Below are 13,431 nucleotides of genomic sequence, written 5' to 3' on the forward strand. Positions count from 1 at the left end.
TACTTATTGAACAATTCGTCATATTCTGTTCCTAATTTTTGATGATGACATCTGTCACCACAGAATTTTAACATAAATGCTTTTATATTATTTTACCTTTTTTTTATTTGCTGTGATTTACGATCTGAATAAATTTCCTTCTCTATTTAGAGAGGCCCAACCTGTAATGGGTAGGGCTAGTTATAGGAATCTTCTTGCCAGGGCATTGTGTCGAATAGAATTAACTCAACCATGGCAGGTTCTGTGTTACTGACAATGGGAATGTCTTGCATGGCATGGGTTGTGTCTTTAACAAAAAATGAAGTGAGTGTTGCCACCACTGTCAACAAATGAGTTCAAGGCAAGGTGGGCCTTATGGCCGGACTAACAGCAAACAGAAATTAGAACTCATGATTAAAAGTACAGCAGGATTCCCAATGAAAGCAGCATTATTTCTCCAGCAAGATGCAGTGAGTGGAGGATAGTTAGATAATACAAAATGTGTGTAGAATCAATCCCAGTCACTTACAATGGTCTCCAGGTGATTGATGGGTGAAATTACCCGATCATCTCTGATTAGGAATAGTGGTGTTACTGTATGCAACCATCTCCATTAAACAAATGGAGGAGAGGATGTTGTGTTGCATTTGGTATTTTACCTTTCACGATGTGGTCCCATAGGAATTGAAAGAAAGTGACACAAAGTAGATAACACTGAAGAAATGAAATGCTTCATTTCTCAGCTGCCTTGTACCATTTTATATACTGATAGTTCTGCTGATGACAGGCAGAGCTGAAGGAAAACTCACTGTGATCAATGGCTGCATTCAAATAAGTAGCAGAAACAAAACACTTCTGACTTGGGCAATTACATGGGTGGTACTTTATTCCCATCACTACGAAGCTCTAAAGGATGTCAACATTATGATGTGTGAATGATCATCTACACTTGGTTTAATTACAGTAGGTCACGTGAAAGTGGACCTGGCCTCCAATGATTTATTTTGTCAAATATTAGTAGCAATTCTCTTTTCTACTTTTATTCACCCGGAAAACTAAGTATGTGTGCAGTGTTTTTTTTAAATTCCATACTCTGAAGGTTATTTCTCTTGAGATGCCATCTTCAAGTACAGCTATCGTTGGGAGCGGATTATTTAAGATCAGATTTTAACACATTGCAATGCTTTAGTTTCTTGCTAGTACAGGTGAGAAAAAATGCCCAACTGGGACTGTGGAAATGTAGCCCAAGCTCACAGACCAGATTGAACTATATGTCACAAATTGGATAAATATTTGAAGAGCTTATTTTGCAGGGCTGCAGGGAGAGAACAGGGGCATGGACCTAATAGGCCAACTCTTTTAAAAAGCTGCACAGACATGATGGGCTGAATGGCTGCCTTTTGTGTTGTAAGATTCTATGATTTTATGATTCATACATCTTCACTAAGGTTCACTTCTATATTCTGATAAAGTCTTATCTTTCTGTCTCCACCCCCATAAAAGCTTTTAAAACCTTCAAAATATCCTAAGGTCTTGGTACCCTTCACCTTTTCCCTTCAGTTCAGGCCAAAGGTCATGCTTTATTTCTGGCATTGGTAGCAGCATTTTTGCTCCTCAAAACCAGCACAAAATCCAGTTCTTCACCTTGCTTGGTCCTTGAAAGGATTAAGTATTATCTTGCCTGTACAGACTTGGGGAATTGCCTGAGTTTTGTGATAAACTGCCCAAAAATGACTTTAATGTTCCAAGGAAGTGCCTGGGCATTAGCAACAACACACTTAAAATTACCAGGGATGTAAACAAAGACTCGCATTCATTGCAATCCACTTTGAAGTATTAGGGAATGGTCAAAGACAGGCATGTGGTTTGACTGCTAAAGCTTCACTGTAGCAGTATTGTCACCAGGCTTATTTAACATATTGTGCTCAGCTCTAGCACTCTCACCTCTAAGTCAGAAATGATGGGTTCACATCCTTCTCCTGAGACTTGAACACATAATCCAGGCTGACACTCCAATGCAGTGCTGAGGAAGTACAGCACTGTCAGAGATGCCACCTTTCAGATGAGACCTTAAACTGCGGCCCTATCTGCCTTTTCAGGTGGATCTGAAAGATACCATGACGCTATTTGAAGAAAAGCAGGGAAGTTCTCCCTAGTGTTCTGAACAAAATTAATCCTCAATCAACAGCACAAAATTGGATGATCTAGTCATCATAATGTCTGCATGTGAGACCTCCAGTTGACTGGGATCGGAGTTGATGCATGGGAATTCCTCACTGCTGACCAGATTACCTGGAGGCAAGCAGTCAGGAAGAGCGTGGAAAGAGCAGAGGACCAGAGATGACCAGATGGTGGAAAAGAGATCCTGCCGAAGGAAGGAACATCAGTCGATCTCGAGCCAATGCTATTCATCTGTGCCAGCTGTGGAAGGGACTGCCACTCTCAAATCAGCCTCTTCAGCTACAGCAGATGATGTTCAATACAGAAGTGACATACACCCTGGGTGCAATCCATTGTCTCCCGAGATGGATGGATGCCATCCAGTTATTTTCATTTCTGTTTGTGGGAACTTGTGCACAAGTTGGCTACATTGTTTCCTATATTATAACCATGATTACACTTTGGGGAGGCGGTGGTGTAGTGGTGTTGTCACTGGACTAACAATCCAGAGACCCAGGGTATTGCTCTGGGGACCATTACCAATTGTCATAAAAATATATCTGATTCACTAATGTCCTTTAGGGAAGGAAATCTGCCATCCTTACCTGGCATCGCCGACATGTGATTCCAGGCTCACAGCAATGTAGTTGACTCTTAAATGCCCTCTGAAATGGTCTAGCAAGCCACCTGGTTGTATCAAACTGCTATGAAGTCTAAAAGGAATGAAACTGGACGGAACACCCGGCATCAACCCAGGCACCGGAAACAACAATGACAAACTCAGCCCTGTCGACCCTGCAAAGTACTCCTTACTAACATCTGGGGGCTTGTGCAAAATTGGGAGAGCTGTCTCACAGACTAGTCAAGCAACAGCCTGACATAGTCATACTCATGGAATCATACCTTACAGATGATGTCCCCGACACCATCATCACCATCCCTGTGTATGTCCTGTCCCACTGGCAGGACAGACCCAGCAGAGGTGGCGACAGAGTGATATACACCTGGGAGGGAGTTGTCCTGCGAGTCCTCAACTTCATGAAGTCTCTTGGCATCAGGTCAAACGTAGGCAAAGAAACCTCCTGCTGATTACCACATACCGCCCTCCCTGTACACACACACACACACACACACACACAGCTCCCCCCCCCCCCCACTCAGCTGACAAATCAGTACTCCTTCATGTTGAACACCACTTGAAGGAAGCACTAAGGGTGGCAAGGGCGCAGAATGTACTCTATCACCAAGAGTAGCTTGGTAGCGTGACTAGAGACTGTGCTGGCCGAGTCCTAAAGGGCATAGCTGCTACATGCGATCTGCGGCAGGTGGTGAGGGAATTGAACAAGAGAGATACACATACTTGACCTCATCCTCACCAACCTGCCTGCCGCAGATGCATCTGTCCATGACGGTAATGGTAGGAGTCACCACCGCACAGTCCTTCTGGAGACAAAGTCCAGTCTTCAAATTAAGGATATCGTCCATCGTATTGTGTGGCACTACCGCCGTGCTAAATGGGATAGATTTCAAACAGATTTAGCAATACATGATTGGGCCCACAGCACCTCATAGATGCCATCAGCAGCAGAATTTAATTCAACTGCAATTTGTAACCTCATGGCCCAGCATATCCCTCACTCTACCATTACCACCAAGCCAGGGAATAAACTCTGGCTCAATGAAGATTGCAGGAGGGCATGCCAGGAGCAGCACCTGGCATACCTAAAAATGAGGTGTCAACCTGGTGAAGCTACAACACACAACTACTTGCATGCCAAACAGCATAAGCAGCAAGTAATAGACAGAGCTAAGCGATTCCACAGCCAACGGATCCGATCCAAGCTCTGCAGTCCTGACACGTCCAGTCGTGAATGGTGGTGGACAGTTAAACAACTCACTGGAGGAGGAGACTCCACAAACATCCCCATCCTCAACGATGGAGGAGCCCAGCACATCAGTGCAAAAGATAAGGCTGAAGCATTTGATACAATCTTCAGCCAAAATTGCCAAGTGAATGACCCATCTCGGCCCCCTCCAGAGGTGCCCAGCATCACAGATCATATCTTACAGATAACATCCCAGACCCACCATCACCATCCCTGGGTATGTCCTCTCCTACCAGCAGGACAGGCCCAGCAGAGGTGGCGGCACAATCGTATACAGTCAGGAGGGAGTTGCCTTGGGAGTCCTCAACATCGACTCCGGACCCCATGAAGTCTCATGGCATCAGGTCAAACATGGGCAAGGAAACCTCCTGCTGATTACCACAGCCCTCCCTCAGCTGATGAATCAATACTCCTCCATGTTGAACACCACTTGGAGGAAGCACTGAGGGTGGCAAGGGCACAGAATGTACCCTGGGTAGGGGACTTCAATGTCCATCAGCAAGAGTGGCTCGGTAGCACCACTACTGATCGAGCTGGCCAAGTCCTAAAGGACATATCTGCTGTACTGGGTCTGTGGTGAGGGAACCAACAAGAGGGAAAAACATGTCCAAATGTAGCGAATTGGCGTCTTCAGCCAATTCGATTCATTCCATGTGAGATCAAGAAACGGCTGAAGGCACTGGATACTGCAAAGGCTATGGGCCCTGACAATATTCCGGCAACAGTACTGAAGACTTGTGCTCCAGAACTTGCCGCGCCCCTAGCCAAGCTGTTCCTGTACAGCTACAACACTGGCATCTACCCGGCTATGTGAAAAATTGCCCAGGTATGTTCTGTACACAAAAAGCAGGACAAATCCAAGCCGGCCAATTACCACCCCATCAGTCTACTCTCGATCATCAGTAAATTAATGGAAGGAGTCATCAACAGTGCTATCAAGCGGAATTTGCTTAGCAATAATCTGCTCACTGATGCCCAGTTTGGGTTCTGCCAGGGCCACTCAGCTCCTGACCTCATTGCAGCCTTGGTTCAAACATGGACAAAAGAGCTGAACACCCGAGGTGAAGTGAGAGTGACTGCCCTTGACATCAAGGCAGCATTTGACTGAGTGTGGCATCAAGGAGCCCTAGCAAAACTGGAGTCAATGGGAATTGGGGGGAAACTCTCCGCTGGTTGGAGTCATACCTAGCACAAATGGTTGTTGGAGGTCAGTCACCTCAGCTCTAGGATATCACTGCAGTAGTTCCTCAGGGTAGTGCCTTTGGCCCAACCATCTTCAGCTGCTTCATCAATGACCTTCCTTCCAACATAAGGTCAGAAGTGGGGGTGTTCGCTGATGATTGCACAATGTTCAGCACCATTCACAGCTCCTCAGATACTGAAGCAGTCCATGTCCAAATGTAGCAAGACCTGGACAATATCCAGGCTTGGGCTGACAAGTGGCAAGTAACATTTGCACCACACAAGTGTCAGGCAATGACCATCTCCAACAAGAGACAATCCAACCATCCCCCCTTGATGTTCAATGGCATTACCATTCGGAACTTGCAGGTGGTGGTATTCCCTTGCATCTGCCCTTGACCTTCTAGGTGGTAAAGGTCATGGGTTTGAAAGGTGCTGTCTAAGGAGCCTTGGTGAGTTGCTGCAGTGCAGCAACCATCTGTTAGATGGTACATGCTGCTGCCACTGTGCATCGGTGGTGAAGGGACTGAATGTTTATTGTGGTGGATGGGGTGCCAATCAAGTGGGCTGCTTTGTCCTGGATAGTGTCAAGCTTCTTGAGTGTTGTTGAAGCTGCAATCATCTAGGCAAGTGGAGAGTATTCCATCACACTCCTGACTTATGGCTTGGAGATGGTGGACAGGCTTTGGGGAGTCAGGAGATGAGTTATTCACTGCAGAAGTTCCAGCCTCTGACCTGCTCTTGTAGCCACAGTATTCCTATGGCTGGTCCAGTTCAGTTTCTGGTCAATGGTAACCCCACAGGATGTTGATAGTGGGGGATTCAGCAACATTAATGCCGTTGAATGTCAAGGGGGGATGATTGGATTCTGTCCCGTTGGAAATGGTCATTGCCCAGCACTTCTGTGGTGCAAGTGTTACTTGCCACTTATCAGCCCAAGCCTGGATATTGTCCAGGTCTTGCTGCATATGGACATGGACTGCTTCAGTATCTGAGGAGTCGCCAATGGCGCTGAACATTGTGCAATCATCAGCGAATAACCCCACTTCTGACCTTCTGATGGAAGGAAGGTCATTGATGAAGCAGCTGAATGTGTTTGGGCTGAGGACCCTGAGGAACTCCTGCAGTGATGTCCCATCTTCCTTTGTGCCAGGTATGACTCCAACCATTTGTTTAGTTGTGACCAATGATGGGAACTGGTCATGTCTCATGAACCTAGTTTGCTAGAGTTGGTGCCTTGTTTTGTGGAACCACTTGGATTTGTTGGGACGGAGGGGTTCAGAAGGTAGCCACTTCACTCCCGTCCCCATCACCCCTGTGTGGTGATTTAAAATAAATATTACTATTGAATTATTCAAAGTATTGTTTTGTTTGCCCAGCTTGGCACCTGCTGCTGAAAGTGGCAGGTACCCAGCTTCCAGGTATTGTAAATGTCTAATAAGCTGACGAGTTGTGGACCATCCAAACGTGACCGTCCCCTGTAATTTTAATTACTGTCCCCTTAGTTCCTCCTCCTCTACTTCCTGGTAGATAGAAAAGGACAGAAGAAGCAATGAATATCCCCTCATGCGTTACTTGTCTTAGAATCCAAACGTTTTTGTTCTTTTATGCTTCTCCACATTGAAAGTGAGCGGTCCACTATCACTTTTCATTCTTTCACAGTCTCCGTGTGCTAATTCTATTGCATTCATTGTGATACTTATTATATTTTATACCTTGCTGTTGAAACCCTCCTCCATGCTTTTGGTACCTCCACATTTGGCTATTCCACTGCTCTCCTAGCCGGCCTCCCAGCTTCCATTCTCCATAAACTTGAACTCATGCAAAACTGTGCCTGTATCCAAACTCGCACAAAGTTACATGCATTCACCCATCACCTCTGTTCTTGCTAAGCTACATTGACTCCTATTCTACCAATGCCTTGATTTTAAAATTCCCATCTTTGTAACAAATTGAAACCAGTTTTACATGGAATGCAAAAGCAGTGAGGGAAAGATTCAACCTCCATAACTTGCAGCCTTAGCATGGTTGCTCTACTAAAAATATCTCTCTATATAAAACTCACTCTTGACATCATGTTATCTCTTGGGACAGCCAGTTTACCAGACCAGCCACATTCATATCGTAAGTGGAATGTTCCCAAAATAATAATTGAATAGTTCGCATATTGATGGTGAAATATCACAAAAATGATAGGCAAAAGATGAAAATAAGAATTAATACCAGCAAAATGAGAACAGTATTGTTTTATTTAATGTGGTTTTATATAAGTAGGGGAGATGGTGGCATCGTGGTAATGTCACTGGACTAGTAATCCAGAGGCCCAGGCTAATGCCCTTGGGGATATGGGTTCAAATCCCACCATGGCAGCTGGTGGAACTTAAATTAATTTAATAAATTAATTGTCATCAATTGTCATAAAGACCCATCTGGTTCAGTAATGTCCTTCCTTCCTAAGGAAAGAAATCTGTTGAGCTTACCTGGTCTGGCCTTCATGTGACTCTTAACTGTCCTCTGAAATGTTTAGTTCAAGGGCAATTTGCCAGCAATGCCACATCTAATGAAAGAATAAAGAAAAAAAAATACAAGTAAGAGCTCTTACGTAACCTTAAGGGCTGGAGAGGAGTACTTTGTGTAAAATTCTGCCCACTCCCCAGGCATGACCTAAAATCAACAACAATGAATACTTCCGAGCTGAGAGAAGGCATTTTAGTTGTGTCCATTGTAATGGAGTTTATTGGAAAAGACCCACTAGTAATGCATCTCTTGTTCGCTGCCATCTATGTGAGTGGGAGAGTGCTGTCCTTCTCAGGTCTGGCCACTAATGCTGTTTCAACAATGCCATTTAGCACTGACTAGGATTTCCTCTCCTGCACACACATCTTTTCAGACAAATTGCCAAATATTACTTTTTTGGCTGGGGTTTGTGGGGATGGTGTTGAGGTTTCTTTACATTGAAAGCACTTTCTCCTTCGTAATGGGGCTTTTAAATTCACACCTGTGTGGAGCGATCACTGTCCAACCCGAGCTGTCAGCGTTGTGTGAAGATCAAAAATAGTGACAGATTGCAAACACATCTAAAATGTATGGAGCTGTGTTCCGATTTTTTTTTTTCAATGTAACATATGTTTAAAGTATGTCACATTTTTAAAACCAAACGAGTCTCACTTTCAAACAGGAAACTTGAAAGGTAGCAGAAAACTATAAATTTACCATATTGTCAGGGAGTGTCTGAAGCTGGATAAATTTAAACAGTAGCCAAATAGATTTACATAATTATTGTTGGTCTTTAAATTATAAAGTGTAAATTATACCCAGTGACCTGACCTGGAGTGAAGTTAGAATGGAAAGCATGTGACATGTTTTTAAATAGTTTGTGGCAGAGTGTTTCCACGGTAACAGTCATTTGTTTGCAGAGTCTGTGCTGAAGGGACCTCACTGCAAGCCGGGCTGTGTCTTGTTTTGAAATCCAAGCAGAATAAATAACTGGTGTATTTTAATATTTTTCATTGGCTATTTGGATAATTCAGTGGATAATTATGATTTTTAAATGAATGGCTTTTTGGCTGGGCTGTGTGAGCTGGAGGTTCCAGTAACTGGGTTGATGTTGCCTTTTCCTTAGGTCTCTGACGGTATTTTTCCAAATCATTCTCTCAGTACAAAGAACAATCTTCTTTGAAAGAAAGTAAGACTTGCATTTACATAGGGCCTCATCATGCCTTAAATACAATGAGTGGTCTTGACATGTGGTAACTGGTTAAACAAATCTGCAGCTGAGTATCTGCACTTTAGATGCCACAAATGAGATGAGTGACCAGTTGATCTGTTTTCAGTGGTGTTGATTGAGGGAGGAATGTTGGCCCAGGACATGAGAACACTCCCTGCTCCTCTTTGAATAATACTGTGGGATCCACCTAAACAGGCAGATGGGGCCTCAGTTTAATGCCTCTTCTGAAGATGACACTTCTCATATTTGATTCCCTTCTTGGAGGCGCTCCATTGTCCAGGACTAAAATCCACAAAATCTATCAAATCTCCTTTATTATATATTTTTTAAAATTACATTCTGACGATTATAAATGGTGAGGTTATCAAGGAATGTGAAGAAATGGCAGGTAAAGGGTTTGAGGTGCTGATCAACCATGATCTAATAAAATGGCAGAGCAGGTTTGAGGGGTTGAATGGAGTACTCCTGTTCCTAGTTTCTTTTACCTAACTGGAAAAGGGAGGGAAACATTTCTGATGTATAAAGAATGAAAGTCAGTCTGTTCAGCCCTTCACCGATTGTCATTCAGCTAGTTTTCCAGGTCGACGCTTGGCAGGTGACTTGTTGGGAACAGCAAACATGTGAGCTGAGTGTTGAATTAGTGACTCATCTCAAGCAGCTGCAGAAGCAAGTGAAACATTGTTTTCTGTGAACAAGGTCTGAAAATCTCTGCAAATAAGCAGGCCACAAACTTTCTATCAGTGAAGGAAATGGCTGCATATTGGAATAGATGCTTTTTTCCCTAAATTGTTGTGTAATTGAATGGTAACAGCCTGGGAGTTCTTGCTTAGAACGTTTATTGCTGTACTTGCATTCAGCAAAAGACAACTTTGCTCATGGGTTTTAAAAAGATATTTTTAAAAATGCCTCATTCCTTTTTTTTTAATGCTGCCTCTGCTCATATAGGCGATTTGAAAACTCTTAAAGGGCTGTGTGCTTGTTGTGACTGCTCTTGGCGAAAAGGTTTTATTACGTGATTAAAACGAAATGCAAGTGAGATTTCAGTAAAACAGAGTTTTCACAGTGCAATGTACTTTTATGTTAAAGGTGGACTTCAGTTATTTGCATATCTCTGTTTCCACTGTGTAAAAATACCCAGCCAACTGGAGTTGTTTGGAGAGAGCATTGTGAGCTGTAGAATTCGAGAGTTGAGTATAAGTGGATACAAGTCAAAGTGAATTAATAATAGTAGCATGAGATGTGTTGCTATAAGTACTGTTTCTCCTGTGGTATATTGGAATATATTAATCTATACATTAAAAATATTAGTCTGCGCACACACTCAACTTTTTTCATTACCAATGTGTAAATGGGAATTTATAATGAAAACTGCTTGTGTAATCTTATCACATTGCAATAAGGCCCTCCCATCAGTGAAGGCACTACAGTCTCACCATTGGGAGTGTAAATACAGTTTGACAAGTTTATATAGGCAAATCCCATTATAAATGTGGACATAGTTTTATAGTCGTTTGGCCATACAGAACTTGAGTATTACTGAAAAAAAAGACATGCTGTTTAAGCTTTTCATCTTGCACACATCAGGACAGATGAATTATAAATTGTTCCCTTTACTGTTGGTAATCTTGTGATCTGTCTTGATGAAAAGCTTAGACATATGTATTTTTATGTTTCTTTTATAAATTTCTAAGAACTGATTTAGTGACTTTCGAATGGGGACTGAATTGCGTCTCTGTGCCCTGGTCCAATTATCCTTTGTGTTTGAACCCTGTTTCACCTGAAGATGGCACATAGTCCTGGTTCACCATATGCAAAATTATGGGGTTCCACCTGCTGCTGTTCTTTTTCTCTTTAGTTTAAACCAACAGGTGACTGGCTGACTGCCACTCGCACCCCTTCAAGAAACCAGCATAAAGCAGCTCTTGATGGTGCTCTACCCCAAGAGATGTAATAAGGAATAGGGAATTTGGGTTTTTGCAGACATAGGGAAAATTATTTTGCCAAAAATTGCTTTTGAACTATTGAACAGGGGTGACACATACCGCAGAATATTTTGTTCAAACTCCTCTACTGACTCAATACAACAATTATGTTGAACTTGTATAAGACACTAATTAGGCCCTCATCTGGAGTACTGCATCCAGTTCTGGGCACCATACTTGAGGAAGGATGTGAAGGAGAGAGTACAGAGGAGATTCACAAGTATGATTCCCGGGATGAAGATCTGTAGCTATGAGGATAAGTTGGAGAAGTTGGAACTGTTTTCCTTGGAGAAAAGAAGGCTGAGAGGAGACTTGATAGAAGTATTCGAGATCCTCAGGGGAATGGACAGGGTAGATAGTGAGAAACTGTTCCCACTCAAGAGAACATCAAGAACTAGAGGACACAGATTCAAAATAATTGGCAGAAGGTGTAAATGTGATGTGAGGAAACATTTTTTCTCCTAGAGGGTGGTTGGAGTCTGGAACAAACTTCCTGAAAGGGTGGCAGAGGCAGGTTTGATCAGGTATTCAAAAAGGAATTGTATTGCTACCTGAAAAGAGATAATGCACAAGGTTATGGGGATAAGGCAAGAGAGTGGGACTATTGGAATGCTCTTTCAGAGAGCCAGTGCAGGCTCAATGGGCCGAATGGCCTCCTTCTGCACTGTAATGATACTGTGAAATACGCCCATGTCTAATTTAGGATCCTTTAATTAAATCTAACAATTGAAACTATTCATTGAAAGATGCTCAACTATCAAAACAGTTTCATTATAAATCTATACTTTGCATATATCATACCCCATCTCTGTTTACCACAGAAATATACATGACACGTACATACACATGTTACCTTATAAATACCATCTGCCTCGCCACTGTTCAGGACTCTGCTCAGAGTTATGATCTCTGTCTTACCTGCTCCAAAGCCACATGTGCAACTCGAAGGGAACATTCAAAATCAAATCTCCAGTCGGGTGTGGGCAGTAACATAATTTGACCCAAAGTGACTATTTAAATAACTGGGTTCCTTCACCCTTTTAAAGCAGGAATCCAACTGGTTCTTTGATGCCCTTTATGGAAAGAAACCTGCCATCCTTAACCATTCTGGACCAAATGTGACTCCAGACCCACAGCAATGTGGTTGGCTCAGAAATGGTCTAATAAGCCACTCGGTTGTATCAAAACATCTGCTATAACTGGAATGGTTCTCAAGGCAAGAAGGGATGGGCAATAAATTTATCCAGAGAATGAAAAAAAATTACTTTCTTTGCAAGCAGCAATGAACTGGGGGCCAGCAACCCTATATTTTCTGAAGGAAAATCTCCAATTTACAGCTCACTCAGTCAGTTATATATTGCTTAATGTCAACTTTTGGATCCGCCTTCTAACTTTGCATAAGCTGTCTCATGACTGGTTCTAACTGGTTGTATTTAAAGCATGTGAATAGCCTATTTTCGAAGCTAAATGAAACATAACAATCCTAGAAGACCTCCAGTCTCTCCTTTACACAATCACAGCAATATAATTACAGGATTGAATAGCATTGATCCTCATTTCCATTCTTTAAAGATTTATTTTTAATACTGAAGCCATGCTTATGCATAATGTTTTTAAAACATTTGCATTTAAGTAACAGATTTCACAATCTCCAGAATGTGCTATACAACCAATCAAGTACTTTTGAAATGCAGTCACTGTTGTAATGTAGGAAAAGTAGCACATAGCAAGTTCCCACAAACAGCGATCTGATAACCTGTTTCAATGATTTTTGTTGAGGGTTAAGTATTGGCCAGGACTTGGGAACAACTCCCCTGCCCTTCGAATAGTGCCATGGAATCTTTTATGTCCACCCAAGAGGGACGATGAGGCCTTGGATTAACGTCCCATCTGAAAGATGGGACCTCCAACAGTGCAGCACCCCCCAGCACTGCACTGGGATGTCTGCAGTGAGACTTGAACCCACAACTTTCTGACTCAGAGGTGAGAGTGGTACCAACTGAGCCATGTCTGGCATCTAAATTAGGTCCCTGGCGTTCTTATAAGAAGGTGTCCAGCCCTCCATGTGGCACCACGTCAACTGGCATAAATGAGGTTGGGAGTTCTGTTTTTTAGGGTATGGAGGACTAGCAGTATTGGGCAGTGTTAGATGTGTTGGGTTCCTCCTCCAATCTATGCTTTTACACAGCAAACCCTTGGTCTATTGCTGCACTGACGGCTGTGATGGGACTGGGATTATCTGGGCTATGGAACCTTGATATGTACAATCCTCCCCTGATTGCTCGGAGAAATCCATGGGGCTTCATCCTCTGGTAACTCTTTTTTTAAAAAGTTTGCTGTTTCCTCCTTTGCCAAGAAGGTTGGTTCAGAAGGAAGGATTGAACTTCACTGGTCTTCCCTCTTCTCAGATGTTGCATTGATTTCCATGATAAACAATAGAGCATGGAACTTTTTGCCTTGCCAATACAGAATGTTCTTTATTTACATGTAAATATAATGGCACAGATACCCTGCA

General features: G+C 42.9%; 1 protein-coding gene across 5 annotated transcripts in view; it reads left to right on the forward strand.

Annotated features, from left to right (window-relative positions):
• The window catches only part of LOC144672701 (cysteine/serine-rich nuclear protein 2-like), a 73,056-nt gene that overhangs the window by 10,866 nt on the left and 48,759 nt on the right, over positions 1-13,431 (forward strand). The gene's annotated exons all lie outside the window — the stretch shown is intronic.

This window comes from Cetorhinus maximus, chromosome X, assembly GCF_964194155.1.
Source record: "Cetorhinus maximus chromosome X, sCetMax3.hap1.1, whole genome shotgun sequence".
NCBI classification, from domain to species: domain Eukaryota; kingdom Metazoa; phylum Chordata; class Chondrichthyes; order Lamniformes; family Cetorhinidae; genus Cetorhinus; species Cetorhinus maximus.